General features: G+C 44.2%; 8 non-coding genes across 8 annotated transcripts; all 8 read right to left on the reverse strand.

The window, feature by feature from the left end:
* Positions 1 to 335: 335 nt before the first annotated feature.
* Trnaf-gaa (transfer RNA phenylalanine (anticodon GAA)) lies at positions 336 to 408 on the reverse strand. The gene has a single exon. It is a non-coding gene; the product is annotated as a tRNA-Phe (tRNA).
* Positions 409 to 1,019: 611 nt separating this feature from the next.
* Trnas-uga (transfer RNA serine (anticodon UGA)) lies at positions 1,020 to 1,101 on the reverse strand. The gene has a single exon. It is a non-coding gene; the product is annotated as a tRNA-Ser (tRNA).
* A 670-nt stretch (positions 1,102 to 1,771) lies between these two features.
* Trnas-cga (transfer RNA serine (anticodon CGA)) lies at positions 1,772 to 1,853 on the reverse strand. The gene has a single exon. It is a non-coding gene; the product is annotated as a tRNA-Ser (tRNA).
* Positions 1,854 to 1,991: 138 nt separating this feature from the next.
* On the reverse strand, positions 1,992 to 2,064 carry Trnak-uuu (transfer RNA lysine (anticodon UUU)). The gene has a single exon. It is a non-coding gene; the product is annotated as a tRNA-Lys (tRNA).
* Positions 2,065 to 2,603: 539 nt separating this feature from the next.
* On the reverse strand, positions 2,604 to 2,676 carry Trnaf-gaa (transfer RNA phenylalanine (anticodon GAA)). The gene has a single exon. It is a non-coding gene; the product is annotated as a tRNA-Phe (tRNA).
* A 611-nt stretch (positions 2,677 to 3,287) lies between these two features.
* Positions 3,288 to 3,369, reverse strand: Trnas-uga (transfer RNA serine (anticodon UGA)). The gene has a single exon. It is a non-coding gene; the product is annotated as a tRNA-Ser (tRNA).
* Positions 3,370 to 4,039: 670 nt separating this feature from the next.
* Positions 4,040 to 4,121, reverse strand: Trnas-cga (transfer RNA serine (anticodon CGA)). The gene has a single exon. It is a non-coding gene; the product is annotated as a tRNA-Ser (tRNA).
* A 138-nt stretch (positions 4,122 to 4,259) lies between these two features.
* On the reverse strand, positions 4,260 to 4,332 carry Trnak-uuu (transfer RNA lysine (anticodon UUU)). Its single transcript has one exon. It is a non-coding gene; the product is annotated as a tRNA-Lys (tRNA).
* Between the last annotated feature and the right edge of the window lie 12,436 nt (positions 4,333 to 16,768).

Genomic DNA, 16,768 nt, shown 5'->3' on the forward strand with positions numbered 1-16,768 from the left:
ATACGTTGGAGCAGAGAATTTACGTGTTTTGTCGACAATCACTGGGCAATTGGAAAATTCACAAGCATTTCGAATGCAATGTTTTCCACGTTTTCGCTCATTTCACGGTTCCGTTGGAGACGTTCTTCACCTCCGGACACAGAAAAAGGAATGCAGTCGGTAGGATATTTTTAATTCTTTTGCTTCTAAGGGAGTTAGTTGTCTAGTGAGTTCCTCTTATGGCATGCACTAGGCAACCACAACAGCTACAGGAGAGAGTCATTTTTGTTGCCAGCGGTAGTTGCATTATCACAAACGCAGGGTAATTCCGTTGGCGTCGCATCAAAACGAATACCTGCCGAAACCCGGGATCGAACCAGGGACCTTTAGATCTTCAGTCTAACGCTCTCCCAACTGAGCTATTTCGGCCGACGTTGAAAGTTGACATTTGCATGTGTTCGTTAACCTCTGCCTCGTTGCCAATTTCACAGTCACCTTCGTCTGATAAGACACAGGGACGCTGAAAGGCGAGCAGCCGATGCAGTGAAGTTCCACACACATTTCTTCTGCTTCCGTCATCGTAACAAGCAAACATGTCGACTCGATTCGTGTAATATTGACTTCGCTGACTTGACGTGACGCCACGCTGACGCTAGAAAACCCGTGCTATATCGAAGCCAGGGGCAACTCGTGTGCAGAGAACGAGACACAAGAAGGAGTGAGCCTCTCCACCATATGAGAGGCAGTATCTAGCAGATACACACGGTAAAACATTCAACTTGCGATAGCTCATAAATTGCTACAGGTCATCGTCTGCAAGCTGAAATGGACACATCTGCACTGCCCAGTGAGGCACCACTTGTACTAACACCTGGTGGACGGCTGTGAGACGAGGAGATGAGCTGCGGCTTCTGGGCGCGACTGTAACGCTGCGCCCTGGATCAAATAACACTGCACATTGCTGCTGACCCACGTGTTTAGTAGTGACGCAACTGCTAGGATGCAGCTGAACGTCCGCCTTTTGAGAGCGAGAAAATTTGCGCAGTCGGCAGGACTCGAACCTACGCTCCCAGAGGGAATCTGATTTCAAGTCAGACGCCTTAACCACTCGGCCACGACTGCCGGTGGCGGAAGCGACTCCCGACAAGTGAAACAGCCATCTTTAGAAGCAATCTGATGGCAGAAGACGGCGTGGCCTCGCTCTTTCCTGTAGGGTTTCCATTAGCCGTTAAGAAAGTGTATTAATTTCGCCTAGACAGGGACTTGAACCCAGGACCCTTTGGTTGAAAACCTAACGCTCTACCGACTCAGCTATGTGGGCCCACGCACGAGCATTATCGTACAGCTGCGTGGTGTGCGAGCGATTCGCATGTCGTAATTACTGACCGACTTCCCACTGACGCACCGCTGACGCTAGTTTTCTGTCGTCTTAAAACGATGGACATACCTCCAAGCAGCTGCGAGATCTTAAGAAAAGAAACGCTGCACCACTGCTTTTGCCGCACTCGAATGATTGAAATTGCGATTCTTAAAAGAAAATGAAATGTTCGCTCTGTCCAACACTTTCGAGCACATCTGTGTACTCACGATATGAGCGACGGCTTTCTGCAGTCCCAGCGTCAGCGCGAGGTGAACCGATAGCCACAGTAAGCAGCGGTCGTCGCGAAAACTCAGTATTCTTAAAACGGAAATTTTCGTCTTGTTGAGAAAGGCGTCACTGGTTTGCACCCGCATTCGCCCAAGCATGTCACATGTGTGCGAAAATGTTTGCTCCTCTTTACGCAAAACCGCACGCAGCCGGTAGGATTCGAACCTACGCTCCCAGGGGGAATCTGATTTCGAGTCAGACGCCTTAACCACTCGGCCACGACTGCCGGTAGCGCGGTGCTCTCCCGACACATGCAACTGCTACCGTTTCAAGCACTGTGGTGTCAGGGAACGGCGTAGCTGCATTATTTTCCGTAGCGTTTCCACCGCTACCAGACGAATCGCTACCACAGTATTAAAATTTCCGCCCGGACAGGGACTTGAACCCTGGACCCTTAGGTTAAAAGCCTAATGCTCTACCGACTGAGCTATCCGGGCTCACACGAGCCTGCAAAACCTCACACGATGCACAACTATACATTGACTCATGTCCTTTACTGTTGTGCAATCGCTGCATGGGGCCGTTACTAATAAAACGTCGCCTAAATGCTGTCTACAAACTTATCGCGCTAAGCTCGTAACACACTATCGAAGACTGCTGGCACACGATGCAACAACAAATTGCACCAGTTGTTACGTCTCATACGTTGGAGCAGAGAATTTACGTGTTTTGTCGACAATCACTGGGCAATTGGAAAATTCACAAGCATTTCGAATGCAATGTTTTCCACGTTTTCGCTCATTTCACGGTTCCGTTGGAGACGTTCTTCACCTCCGGACACAGAAAAAGGAATGCAGTCGGTAGGATATTTTTAATTCTTTTGCTTCTAAGGGAGTTAGTTGTCTAGTGAGTTCCTCTTATGGCATGCACTAGGCAACCACAACAGCTACAGGAGAGAGTCATTTTTGTTGCCAGCGGTAGTTGCATTATCACAAACGCAGGGTAATTCCGTTGGCGTCGCATCAAAACGAATACCTGCCGAAACCCGGGATCGAACCAGGGACCTTTAGATCTTCAGTCTAACGCTCTCCCAACTGAGCTATTTCGGCCGACGTTGAAAGTTGACATTTGCATGTGTTCGTTAACCTCTGCCTCGTTGCCAATTTCACAGTCACCTTCGTCTGATAAGACACAGGGACGCTGAAAGGCGAGCAGCCGATGCAGTGAAGTTCCACACACATTTCTTCTGCTTCCGTCATCGTAACAAGCAAACATGTCGACTCGATTCGTGTAATATTGACTTCGCTGACTTGACGTGACGCCACGCTGACGCTAGAAAACCCGTGCTATATCGAAGCCAGGGGCAACTCGTGTGCAGAGAACGAGACACAAGAAGGAGTGAGCCTCTCCACCATATGAGAGGCAGTATCTAGCAGATACACACGGTAAAACATTCAACTTGCGATAGCTCATAAATTGCTACAGGTCATCGTCTGCAAGCTGAAATGGACACATCTGCACTGCCCAGTGAGGCACCACTTGTACTAACACCTGGTGGACGGCTGTGAGACGAGGAGATGAGCTGCGGCTTCTGGGCGCGACTGTAACGCTGCGCCCTGGATCAAATAACACTGCACATTGCTGCTGACCCACGTGTTTAGTAGTGACGCAACTGCTAGGATGCAGCTGAACGTCCGCCTTTTGAGAGCGAGAAAATTTGCGCAGTCGGCAGGACTCGAACCTACGCTCCCAGAGGGAATCTGATTTCAAGTCAGACGCCTTAACCACTCGGCCACGACTGCCGGTGGCGGAAGCGACTCCCGACAAGTGAAACAGCCATCTTTAGAAGCAATCTGATGGCAGAAGACGGCGTGGCCTCGCTCTTTCCTGTAGGGTTTCCATTAGCCGTTAAGAAAGTGTATTAATTTCGCCTAGACAGGGACTTGAACCCAGGACCCTTTGGTTGAAAACCTAACGCTCTACCGACTCAGCTATGCGGGCCCACGCACGAGCATTATCGTACAGCTGCGTGGTGTGCGAGCGATTCGCATGTCGTAATTACTGACCGACTTCCCACTGACGCACCGCTGACGCTAGTTTTCTGTCGTCTTAAAACGATGGACATACCTCCAAGCAGCTGCGAGATCTTAAGAAAAGAAACGCTGCACCACTGCTTTTGCCGCACTCGAATGATTGAAATTGCGATTCTTAAAAGAAAATGAAATGTTCGCTCTGTCCAACACTTTCGAGCACATCTGTGTACTCACGATATGAGCGACGGCTTTCTGCAGTCCCAGCGTCAGCGCGAGGTGAACCGATAGCCACAGTAAGCAGCGGTCGTCGCGAAAACTCAGTATTCTTAAAACGGAAATTTTCGTCTTGTTGAGAAAGGCGTCACTGGTTTGCACCCGCATTCGCCCAAGCATGTCACATGTGTGCGAAAATGTTTGCTCCTCTTTACGCAAAACCGCACGCAGCCGGTAGGATTCGAACCTACGCTCCCAGGGGGAATCTGATTTCGAGTCAGACGCCTTAACCACTCGGCCACGACTGCCGGTAGCGCGGTGCTCTCCCGACACATGCAACTGCTACCGTTTCAAGCACTGTGGTGTCAGGGAACGGCGTAGCTGCATTATTTTCCGTAGCGTTTCCACCGCTACCAGACGAATCGCTACCACAGTATTAAAATTTCCGCCCGGACAGGGACTTGAACCCTGGACCCTTAGGTTAAAAGCCTAATGCTCTACCGACTGAGCTATCCGGGCTCACACGAGCCTGCAAAACCTCACACGATGCACAACTATACATTGACTCATGTCCTTTACTGTTGTGCAATCGCTGCATGGGGCCGTTACTAATAAAACGTCGCCTAAATGCTGTCTACAAACTTATCGCGCTAAGCTCGTAACACACTATCGAAGACTGCTGGCACACGATGCAACAACAAATTGCACCAGTTGTTACGTCTCATACGTTGGAGCAGAGAATTTACGTGTTTTGTCGACAATCACTGGGCAATTGGAAAATTCACAAGCATTTCGAATGCAATGTTTTCCACGTTTTCGCTCATTTCACGGTTCCGTTGGAGACGTTCTTCACCTCCGGACACAGAAAAAGGAATGCAGTCGGTAGGATATTTTTAATTCTTTTGCTTCTAAGGGAGTTAGTTGTCTAGTGAGTTCCTCTTATGGCATGCACTAGGCAACCACAACAGCTACAGGAGAGAGTCATTTTTGTTGCCAGCGGTAGTTGCATTATCACAAACGCAGGGTAATTCCGTTGGCGTCGCATCAAAACGAATACCTGCCGAAACCCGGGATCGAACCAGGGACCTTTAGATCTTCAGTCTAACGCTCTTCCAATTTTTTTTTAGGAGACCGATGCCTTATCCATTTTTAACCACTTTTTTTGCCACTTTTTTTTCTTTTTTTTCTTTTTAAGGAGAATAGAAGCTTAGCAGCATGAGGCAGGTGGAGGCAAAACGGGCAGGGGTCTGAGACTTGAGGCCTGGTCGTGATGTCTCCCCCCAGTCCTGTTGCTGAGTCGCTTCATTATAATATTCGTGACTGAGTATGCAAGCTATGCTTTGTGCTCATCGTACTGCTGAACCGATTGATCCTTCTTTTTAAACGAAAAATTGAGTTCATGTTGAGGCATTAGCAATCGAAGCTGATAGCTTGTTGTGTGTGTGGTATTTATTTATTTTATGTATTGTTTTTTCCGTATTCCCAATGCTTCTTGACAACAAAAAACATGCCTCTTTGTAACAGAAAAGTAATGCATGAAGCAATGGATGCTGGACGTGTACATTTGTTTGCTCTTGTTCTAGTTTTTTGTTTTTTATTTATTAATTTGTTTGCTTTATTTGCTCTTCTGTTTTGTTTTGTTTAGTTTTTTTTTTCTTGTAAGAGAAGAAACTTCATTGAATGGAAAAAGTAAATATTATGGTAAGGCACTGTTGCCATAGTCTTGTTGTCTTCTTGATAGGTACAATAATAATAATAATAATAAAATAAAAGGTCCTCTTCCATTAAAAGAAATGAGACTTCCATGTTAGTAATAAAATCGTGAAAAAATAAAAAAAATAAAATAAAACTTATCAGTACCCTGTGATGTTGATTTTTTTTTCTTAATTTTGGTTTTTATTTTATTTTCTTTTATTTTATTTGGTTTTTTTCCTGGTTTTTAGAAACAAGCGTCCATTCGCTTAAAGAAATGATTTGTGTTTATCTCAGTTCCACGTCAACCGATGCCCAGTCGCTCAAATACTATTTTTAGCATATTGCCGTAGTTCTTCTTGTGATCTTTATATTTCAGGTCTCTATAAAAAGCAAACTTTATGTTCACGTAAAACTCAATGGAATTGTCAGTTCCCAGGTGATCAATTACGTAATTCACATAGTGTCCCATTAACTAGTGGACGGAGTTGTTTTTAGCTGCGGGAAAATAGCGAGTCTGAGGCCTGAGGAATGTCACAGGGGGAAAATTTTCTACCGAAGACCTCGTAAGAAATGCAAGTTGTTCTCTAATCCAATTACAGATTTGTAGATTCCCACCGCACGTTAATCTGTGCACTAACGTATCGATCAGTTTGCATTTGAGACATAGATTCGTTTCGCTAATGCCTATTGCATGGAGCCTTTCATTTGTGCTGACGATCCCATTCACTGTTTTATACCACGTTGATTTGACGTCGGAAGGAAGACCACGCATATGAATATTTTCCCATATGGCGTCCCAATCAAAATGTGGGTATTTGCTTTCTAATTTGTTTCTTACCTCCATTTTCTTTCGATGACACAGAATATCGCGGGCCGTGATCCGGCGTGAGTTGGTTATGGCACTGCCAAGATAGCTGAGTTCCACGAAATATACTCGAACGTGCTGGAGCCGGTTATTTATTTTTTGCACATTCACCGGTGGCTGTAGACTTGCAGGCTTGACAACTTCAAATAATTTAGTTGTAATGCTGTCAGCGTGGTCGCTAAGGATAGTGGCGGTCCTTTTTATAAAAAGTGCAGACGCCTTATTTCTGATGTCAACTAAACCTAAACCTCCATTCCGGGGATCTAAGGTCGCTGTTATTGCATTTACTCGGAATATTTCATCTCTCCACAGATAACTGGCAATGGTAGACATTATATGTTTTCCAATCATTTTTGGTAACGGGAAGATCTGCGCTGTAAAGTAACCTTTGGAGAGGAGGCAGTTGTTAATGAAAAGTACCCTCTGAACCTGGTTCATATTACGGGGGAGGTTTTCTCTTGTTGCTCCAAGAATTTGTCCTGACGTATTTCTCCAATTGATAGCTGCCATTTTCAATGGACAAGGCGTCAGCGTTATTCCCAGTGCTTTGCACTGGGTGACTTTTGTGGCCCAGGCTAATGTGGTGTGTTGGAAGCCCCGTAGGTTTAAAAGTTTGCTTTTGTTTGCGTTGACACTTGCTCCGGAGACGCTACAGTACTTTTTAATTAGTATTTCCAATTTCGAAATGTCTTTGGCATGACGCAGTACGACTCCGACATCATCGGCATAGGCGTTTATAACAGTTCGGTGACCAGATAATGTGAGGCCAGTCAGGCTGACGTGAACACTGCGGACAAAAGGCTCTAAAGACAGCACGAAGAGGAGCATTGAGAGGGGGCTTGCTTGAGGGACGCCACGCCTGATCTGGAACTGCTTTGTCCTCTGGCTGTTGACTGATATACAGGCGCTGATTCATGTTGCGATATTTCTAATCACACTTAGGACTCGCTCATGAAAACCTATTTTCTTCAGTGTGGCATTAAGGAGTCTATGATCCACACGGTCAAATGCTGTCTGGAAGTCAATAAACATGATAGCACATTTTATGTTGGTCACAGCAGTGATTGCAATTACATCTCTATATTCAGCTATGCTTTTAAAAAATACTTCTGTTATGAACACATGACTGGTGTGAGCTTATTACCTTTGTAGCGAGCTGTGATAGTCTGTTGTTTATAATTCTGCCGATGATTTTATAATCCGAGTTTAACAGAGAGATAGGACGAAAGTTATTAAGGTTTGTTTTTGCAGTATTTTTTGGAATGAGTACTACTGTGCTCTCTTTTAAAAAAAAAAAAAAAGGTGTCTGTTTTCCCTGAAGTACCTCATTCGTCATTCGGGTAAACATGTCACCAATCAAAGGCCAGTATCGTATATAAAATTCAACGGGCAAACCATCCGGTCCCGGTGATTTCTTCAAAGGAGACTTGCAGATGGTTCTGTAGATTTCTTCGTTAGTACACTCGACGAGAAGGTTTTCGTTTTCCTCGTCCGACACCTGAGGAGCTATGGAACTAAGGTACTCATCGAAGGACTCTTCACATACCGGACCGACTGAGTATAGGTCTTCGTAGTATTTGTGCACTGCATTGACGATGTCTCTCTGAGTCATGAGTGTCTCGCCATTTTCAGACTGAAGTCAATCGATGAAGGTGCGCCTCCTATTTCTTTCGTGCTTCAGTAGATGGTACAAGGAAGCATGTTCATCCTCCACGACTGTTTTAGCCTTTGATTTTATTTTCAGTCCCTCCATCTGCTGTCTTTTAATGCTGAGCAATTTGGCCTTGGTTCGCTTGATATCTACCAGACGGATGTTGGAAGTGTCTGCCTGCTCATATAGATTTCGCAGCATGGTGTAATAAAATTCTATGGAATTTTTCAAGTCTTTCGATCGTTGTGCACCATAATGAATGAGAACTTTTCGCAGTTTAGGCTTTGCCCTGTTGCACCACCAGTCTAGTACTGAGACATGCCTGTTTACGGAGCGGAGGCACATGGCCCACGCTTCTGTCAAACTTTCTTCTAGTCCGTCTTCCTGCATCAGTGACATGTTAAGGTGCCATTGACTTCTGAAACGACGAGTAGGTTGCGCAGTAAGGCTGACGGTAGCAAGCACGGCACTATGATCAGAAAAGTAGACAGGAGTCGTCTCCGCTTTAATGAAGGAGCTGACTAGACTTTGCGATATGTAGAGTCTGTCAATTCTACTTCGTGATTGAGGACCGATATATGTGAAAGTCATAAATGTGGGATACGTTATTTCCCAAGCATCTTTAAGCTGTAAAACAGTGACAAAACGCTTCAGTTCATTGCAGTTATTAAAATTTGGAACCTGGTCTTTTTTATTGATCACACAATTAAAGTCACCGCCGATTATAAGATCCTTTGGGTTTTTCCGCAATAAATAAATGATCTCTTCTTTAAAGAACTGTGCTCTTTCCATTCTATTGGATGTGCCGGAAGGGACATACAGATTGATAAGAGTAAAACCAAAGACTTTTATACCTATCGCTCTGCCAGAGTCCAATCTTTCAATATCTGTGACAGGGATCCCCTCCCTGACTAAAATTGCTGTCCCTACGTTAGTGTCAAGCGAGACATTTAAAATACACAAATATCCTGGCACTGTAAGGTTAGTGAGTACAACTTCTTGTAGGAAAACAATGTCCGTCCCTGACTCATATAGGTACTCTTTGAGCGCTGCAATTTTAGTCGCCGATGTAATCCTGTTAATATTGATAGTTGCAAGTGTATACGCCTGGGACATTTAATTTACATAAAAATGTACATAAATGAATAAAAAAATAGTAAAATAGTGATAAAAACAGGGAGCTGTGCCGCTTCTAGAAGGGAGAAACTACTCCACTTCAACAAGCTCCTACAAGAATAATCTACAGAGAAATACCTATGTCTATGGAAAATACGTGAACCACTGCTTTTGGTTCCTCCGAAAAATGACTAAGACAGTAGTACAATCAGAACATAAAGCGGTTCGACGATATTTTTCCCCTTTTTTTGTTGATTTGTGATCCTCAGTTTGGTGGAGTATTCCTAAGTTCTCGGGTTTTAGTTTTGCAGAGGGGCTTTCCATCACTAATGTTACTTGAAGGTACATCCTTAGGTTTTTCCGTAATAATTTCATACAGGACATTCTTGGCCGTTGCGTCATCTTGTCCAGGTTGTTGTTTGCTTTGGTTACGGGAAGCTTTGAGATTAGGTTGCGGTTTGATTCTACGTCTTTGGACATCTTGATTCAACGCGCCGTCCTTCGCGTCGTCTATCTTCACCACCGTTGAGACCGAAGCTGCCTCAACAGTGTCCTGTTTATGACTTCCACTTCCTTGTCCTTCCGGCACTAACTCCAGGGCACTGACTGAATCGGTTGGTTGGGGGTCGGTGAGTTCGTGAATGCGGTTATGCTCCGGGGTTCGGAGTGCGGCTCGTCCGTCGCCGCGACAACCGTTACTGTTTCGCCTACGTGGGCTGTTGGTACCTGTGCGGCAGCCGACAGCGGTTGGGTTGCCTCTGCCGCTGTCATGACGTCCATACATGTACTGTCTGTTTCCTCTAACACATCCGCATCACACTGCTTCTTTTTGCGGGTGGAGGGGGAATTACGGGAGGACTCGCCGTCCGAGCCGTCATCAGTCGTTTCCAACGGTCGTTTCTTATTCTGAAGATCGCATTCGGGAACAGAAGGGTGACTTGTTATTACTTTCAGAGGTGGGAACTCTGTGTTAGTTATGGCGGGCATTGTAGAAGTACCTGCACCACTGTCAGTAGCAGAAGGAGGGGAGTTGCTGCTTGGTAAGACGTCGCTAAGGGTCAGTTTTTGACGCTGTGTTAGATTATTCCGGAGGACAAAAACACGGCGTGGACAATCTTGTCTGAAATGACCTGTCTCATTACAAATATTACACGTACGCTCCTGTCCAGAATAAACAACATGTGCTTTATCACCTGCAACAGATATATGGGACGGAATATTGGCTTTCACCTCCATTTCGACGGACCTAATGCCATTATAACACTGTATCTTGTACAGCTTCGACCATCTTTCGTTATAGATGGATTTAACTTCCCCATATTGAGATAGAGCGTCTTTGATCAACTGATTGTCAACTTCGATAGGAACATTCAAAACCCTCACATTGGTGTACACGATATCAGCTTTTCGTACCGAAACATTACTTTTTGAACCATCTCGATGAACAAATTAAAACAGAATTACCCCATTTTGCAAGTAACTTATCGACAGTCACGGAGTTCAGAAATTTAACATAAACACAGTATTTTTCAGCATCTAACTGCGTGGTATGAACAGAGTCAGAATTGATGCAGATTACCTCTGTGAGCCAATCATGGATCTCCAGTGCAGTGGGTTGGACCGGCCGGGTTTCCTTCTCGAACGAGAAGACTAACGTATTCTTCCTGTCGGTGTCAGACATGGACTTCTGTGCCGACGAAATTCCGGTAAAAACCGAAATCGCGACGAAGAACGAAACGGAGAACGGACGATAACACTTCAAAAACACTTATCAGGACCACCAAACACAATAATACTACGAAAATGCACAGACAGCTGTAGGTAAACACAAAACACCGGCGATAGCGCTAACGTATGCGGAGCAAACAACAAGCACGTCCGACCGCGGCGACGGCTAAAGCCAGAATACTGAGCTATCCGGGCTCACATTACTTGAGCACCCCTCCCACTACGCATACTGAGACATTGCCTCATGTCCTTTACTGTTGAGTAATCGTTGCGTGGAGGTATTACTATTTAAACGTCGTCTGAATGCTGTCTATAAACTCATCACGCCAGGCTCGTAACAGACTATCGAAGAAAGCTGACACACGATGTAAAGTCAAATTGCAGCAGTTTGTACGTCTCATATGTTACAGCAGAGGAGCTACGTGTTTTGTCGACACTAACTGGACAATTGCAAAATTCACAAGCGTCTCGAATGCAGTGTTTCCCACTTATTCGCTCATGTCACGGTTCCGTTGGAGATGTTCTTCACCTCTTGACACAAAAAAGAAACGCAGCCGGTAGGACTCGAACCTACGCTCCCAGAGGGAATCTGATTTCTAGTCAGACGCCTTAACCACTTTTTTTTTTATTTTACTAAAACATACATTTCAAGTATTCAACAGTACAATTAATGATTAAACCATTTGCAACATTAAAAAAAAGAACCAGTTTTAAACTATTTATATGCTAAATATGTCTAATACAGTAATAATGATAAAACAAACTTTAAAAGTGGGTTACAGTATAAACTTTGCTCAAGATAACTGAGATTTTCTAAGGTGCAAACTATTGTCACCTAACCAGTGGGTTTGTCTACAAAATTGAATTCACTGTTTAATTTGTAAACTGTCCATTGAATAAAAAATAATAGCATATTTAATACCAGTTTTCTTGACTATGAACCAGTTTAAATACAATCCAATTAAACAAAAAAAAACAAAAAAAAAACATAACAAAAAAAAGTTCCGGAAGCAAGGTTAAAGTAAATAATAATAAGGAATCAAGTGACTTTTATTTTTCTTCTGTTCGTTCTCGTTCAAGGTGTTGTAGTGGTTTCACATATTTAACCAACACCCATTCTTTCAAAAATGATCTTCAGCATGTTGCCATAGTGCTTCTTGTGGTTGCGATACGTGCTGATTTTTGCATATTCACACTTCATGTAAACGCGGAATTCTATCTCGTTGTCCGACCCAAGTGTGTGGATGACATAACTAACATATTTTCCCAGTAACCAGCTAATGGCGTTGGTTTTTAATTTCGGAAAGTATGTCATGTCCGGTCTCAGGAGGAGCGACGGCGTTATATATTGCGTAGAGGATCTGGTGAGAAAGGCGATTTGTTGCCTTATCCAATTCCAGTTATGCACATTGCCACCACAGGTGAATCTGTGGCTGAGTGTTTTTATGTTTGTTGTCTTGTTTTGCCCATGCCAGTCGAAGGTGATCTAGGCCCCGTAGATTCAATATTTGACTTTTGTTTTCATTTGCTGTCGCTCCCGACGCTAGACAATATCTTTGGATTTCTCTTTCCAGTGTAACTGTCTCCTCCTTATTCCTTATTACAACGCCCACGTCATCAGCATAATTTGCATTTTCCACAAAGGTGTGTCTGGTTTAAACTGATCCCATATAGTCTCTCGTTGGTGCTGATGACATTATTAACTGTTTTGTACCATGCGGAAATAGCGTCTGTAGATAGCCCGGCATAGTTGATGTTCCGCCATACAGCTTTCCAGTCACAATTTGGGAATTTCGTTTCAATTTTGTTTCTACCCTCATTTAACTTCCTTTCAAGTATGATGTCGCGCGCTGTGATACGTGTGTTGCTTCTGATTTCGTCACTAAGATAACTTGCTTCGAGGAAAAAGTTCCTCACATACTGCAGAGGGGCATTAATCCTTCGCACATCAATCGGTGCTTGCAGGCTATGGGGTGTCACAGCCTCAAAGAGCTTTGCGGTTATACATTGTGGAAGTTCTCTGAGTATATGGAAAGTCCGTTTGAGGAACAGAGCAGACGCTTTATTGCGAATATCCACCAAACCGAGGCCCCCGTTTCTGACATCCAGTATAACCGTAGTCGCACCAACCCTGAATATGTCTCCTCGCCATAAATAATTGGTAACAGTGGACATGATCCCTTTCGCTACTAGTTTAGGGATTGGAAATACCTGCGCAGTGAAATACGCTTTAGACAAAACGCAGGAGTTGATGAATCTGACTTTTTGCACCAGGTCCATAGTTCGATGGATGTTCTCCATTACAGCACCATGAACTTTCCTCCTAGTTTCCGTCCAGTTAAAAGCAGCCATCCGCATCGGACATGCCATTAAGGTGATTCCCAAAGTTTTATGTTTGTTGTCTTGTTTTGCCCATGCCAGTCGAAGGTGATCTAGGCCCCGTAGATTCAATATTTGACTTTTGTTTTCATTTGCTGTCGCTCCCGACGCTAGACAATATCTTTGGATTTCTCTTTCCAGTGTAACTGTCTCCTCCTTATTCCTTATTACAACGCCCACGTCATCAGCATAAGCTCGTATGACAGTTTTCTCATCACTCAATGTTATGCCTGTTAATCTTGCGTGGACAGTGCGGAGGAAGGGCTCTAAAGATACTGAAAATAAAAACATTGATAAGGGACTGCCCTGTGGAACCCCTCGCCTTATCTGTATAGGTTTAGATGTTTGGCCATTGATTGCTATTTTCGCATTTACACCTGTTGCAATATTCCTTAGCATGTTCACAATCTGGGGGTGGAAAGCCATTCTTGACAGCGTCGCAAAGAGGTATCTATGACTAACGCGGTCAAAAGCTTTGTTGAAATCCATAAAGATTAAAGCACATTTTATACTTGTCACTGAGGTAATTGCAATGACGTCTCTGTATGCAGATAGACTTTCGAATATCGTTCTGGTCGGAGAGCAAGATTGGTGATGACTCAATATTTTGTTGGAAAAGGCAGAGAGTCTTTTGTTGATAATACGCGAAATTATTTTGTAATCAGAATTTAGTAGCGAAAGAGGCCGAAAATTGTTTAAGTTGGTTTTGCCTTTACTCTTAGGAATCAGTACTATTTTACTTTCCCTAAACTCTGCAGGGACCGGTTTTTCGTTCAGGACCTCATTTACCATGGAAGTGATCTTGTCCCCAATTATAGACCAGTAGCGGGCATAAAACTCCACAGGGAGGCCATCAAGTCCCGGAGATTTGTTGAGAGGTGAGTTACGCACTGCCTCATGCACTTCATCTTTAGTAATAGGTGACAGGATGTCAGCGTTGTCTGTTCCCGACAATTGTGGACCTAAAATAGTGAGAAAGTCCTCGAGAGCTGCATCTTCCACTGTGGTAGGGGCATATAAGGTTTCATAGTACCTGTGGACTTCGTCCAGTATTTGTTTCTGGCATGTGAGCCTCGTACCAGTATGCGTCTGGACTTCATCAATTAAAGTTTTACGTCTGTTTTTAGCATGCCGCACCAAGTGACACAGAGAAGCTGTTTCATCTGCTACGACTGATGTGGCTTTCGATTTAATTTTGAGTCCCTCCATCTGTTGCCGTTTAATGCTTAATAACTTGGCTTTTATTTTTTTTGATATCTTTTAGACGAATTACGTCATCATGGGCCTGTTGATATAAGTCTCTTAAAACTTTATAATAAAACTCCATTGTATTCCTCAACTCCCTGTGCCTCGCTGCACTATACTGCATGACAACTTTCCGCAGCCTTGGTTTAGCCCTCCTTGTCCACCAGTCAATGACTGTTGGGTGCTTGTCTACTGTGCGGAGGCACATAGTCCACGCAAACCTTATTTTCTGTTCCAGTTCTTCGTCAGTTAAAACAGAGATATTTAAGTTCCATTGGCCTCTGAATCGACGGGTTGGCTGTACACTTAGATTAAAGCAAGTTAAAAGTGTACTGTGATCGCTAAAATACACTGGAATAGTCTCAACGTTTAATAAATAATTTTGCAAATGTGGTGACACGTAAATTCTATCTAGTCTGCTGCGGGAGTGGCTGGTTATATACGTGAACCCGACTGACGTCGGGTGCTGAAGTTCCCACACATCCTTAAGGTGTAGATCACTTACTAACTGTTTTAACTGTGGCGAGTAGTTGAAGTTGGGTTGTTGATCTTTCTGGTTTAAAACACAGTTAAAATCTCCACCTAGTATAAGAGAACACGGATTTTTCCTCAATAAATAAATCAGTTCATCTTGAAAAAACTTCGCACGATCCAATTTGTGGGAAGTTCCTGATGGGGCGTAAAGGTTAATCACTGTCACATCGAAAACTTTTATGCCTATGGCTCTTCCTGATTCTAGTCGTTCGATTTCAGTCACCGGAATGCCTTCCCTTATAAGAATGGCTGTACCGATATTGGCTTCCGTAGAAACATTAACAATTTCAAAAAAGCCTGGGATCCGAAATTCCGTTATCGCAACTTCTTGTAGCAACGCGATATCTGTTCCGGACTGGTACAAGAATTCTTTTAGTGCTGCCAATTTCAAGGGTGACTGTATTTTATTAATGTTGATAGTAGTTATGCTATAAGCTTGCAGCACAGACATACCGGAAGAAGCTATTTGGGATGAGGTTCGGTATGATTATAGCAGCAAACGTGCTTCCCTACAAGCCACGATCTTTACAAGCTGTGTGCCCATTACATGTACTAACTGCCTAGAAAAATTTGCACTGCTTTTAAACAAATAGCTTGAGAAGAAAAGTATCCTGAAATCCTGACAATGCATTGCTATAAGTCACTGTGGCCATTCTCTTTCTCCTCGTCAGTGTTGGCCCTGGTGACTTCATATTTAATATCTTTTTCTTGATGTCTTTCTTCTCTGGTGTGACTTTCGCTTGATGACGCGTGACAGCAAGACCCGGTGTCTGTCGCAGCCGCCGGCGGTGGCTGAATGGGGCAACGGCTGTGGCTTGCGAGTCGTCAATGTTTGGTTCCGGCGTGGTGTCTGTTGTGTTGTTTTGCTGGCGAGGCGGGGATGCTTGTGTATTTCCTCCTTCGGCGCGGCGTTGCGCTTCGGAGTCAGCAGGTTCTTTACCTGGTACTTCCTCGTACGGTTCGCACTGTATGGGTTGTGCACTTGATGCGGTTATTTCAGCCGTGACCTCAGGCTCAGGGTCACATTTCCGTGAAAAATCACTATCCGCTGCGTCACTATCTGTTCGTGGCGGTGTATGTCCTTGTGCGGAAGTGGGAGCCACATCGACCTTCATTCCATCTCTTTTTTCCACTTCCAACAGATCTTCAGGACTGGGCTTCGGCCTCCTAGCAACGGGTGTTTCACAGGAAGAGTCCTCATCAACATTTCTTTCAGTGTCCTCTAGAGGACGCTTTTTTGTGGGAATCTCGCTGTCACGGGACGGAATTTCAGCAGTTAATGCAGGTTTTAAAGACGGAAAGTCATTAACATTAAGTGCAACATTTTCAGAGGTAGTAACAGGATCCACGACCGCAGCTGGCTCTGTTGTATTACTGGCTGGCAACAAATCGTTGAGTGTCAATTTCCGGCGTTGCGTAAGGTCATTTGTTAGCACAAATACACGGCGAGGGCAGTCCTGACGGAGGTGACCAGACTCGTTACATACATGACATGTAGGGGTTTGCCCTGAGTACGTAACATGCGCCTTGTGGCACTGCAGCTTGAAATGCGAAGCCCACCTTTCGTTGACTATTTGCCTGACAACCCCATACTTTGAAAGGACATCTTTAATTTTCGAATTGTCTACTTCTATGGGAATATTCAAAATCCTAACATTCCTAATTACAGACTCGGAATTCCGGAGTTTGACAGTACTTTTAGTACCATCACGGTGTATAAATTCCGTTTCATAACCAAATTT

This window comes from Schistocerca cancellata, chromosome 3 (genome assembly GCF_023864275.1).
Source record: "Schistocerca cancellata isolate TAMUIC-IGC-003103 chromosome 3, iqSchCanc2.1, whole genome shotgun sequence".
Taxonomy (NCBI): domain Eukaryota; kingdom Metazoa; phylum Arthropoda; class Insecta; order Orthoptera; family Acrididae; genus Schistocerca; species Schistocerca cancellata.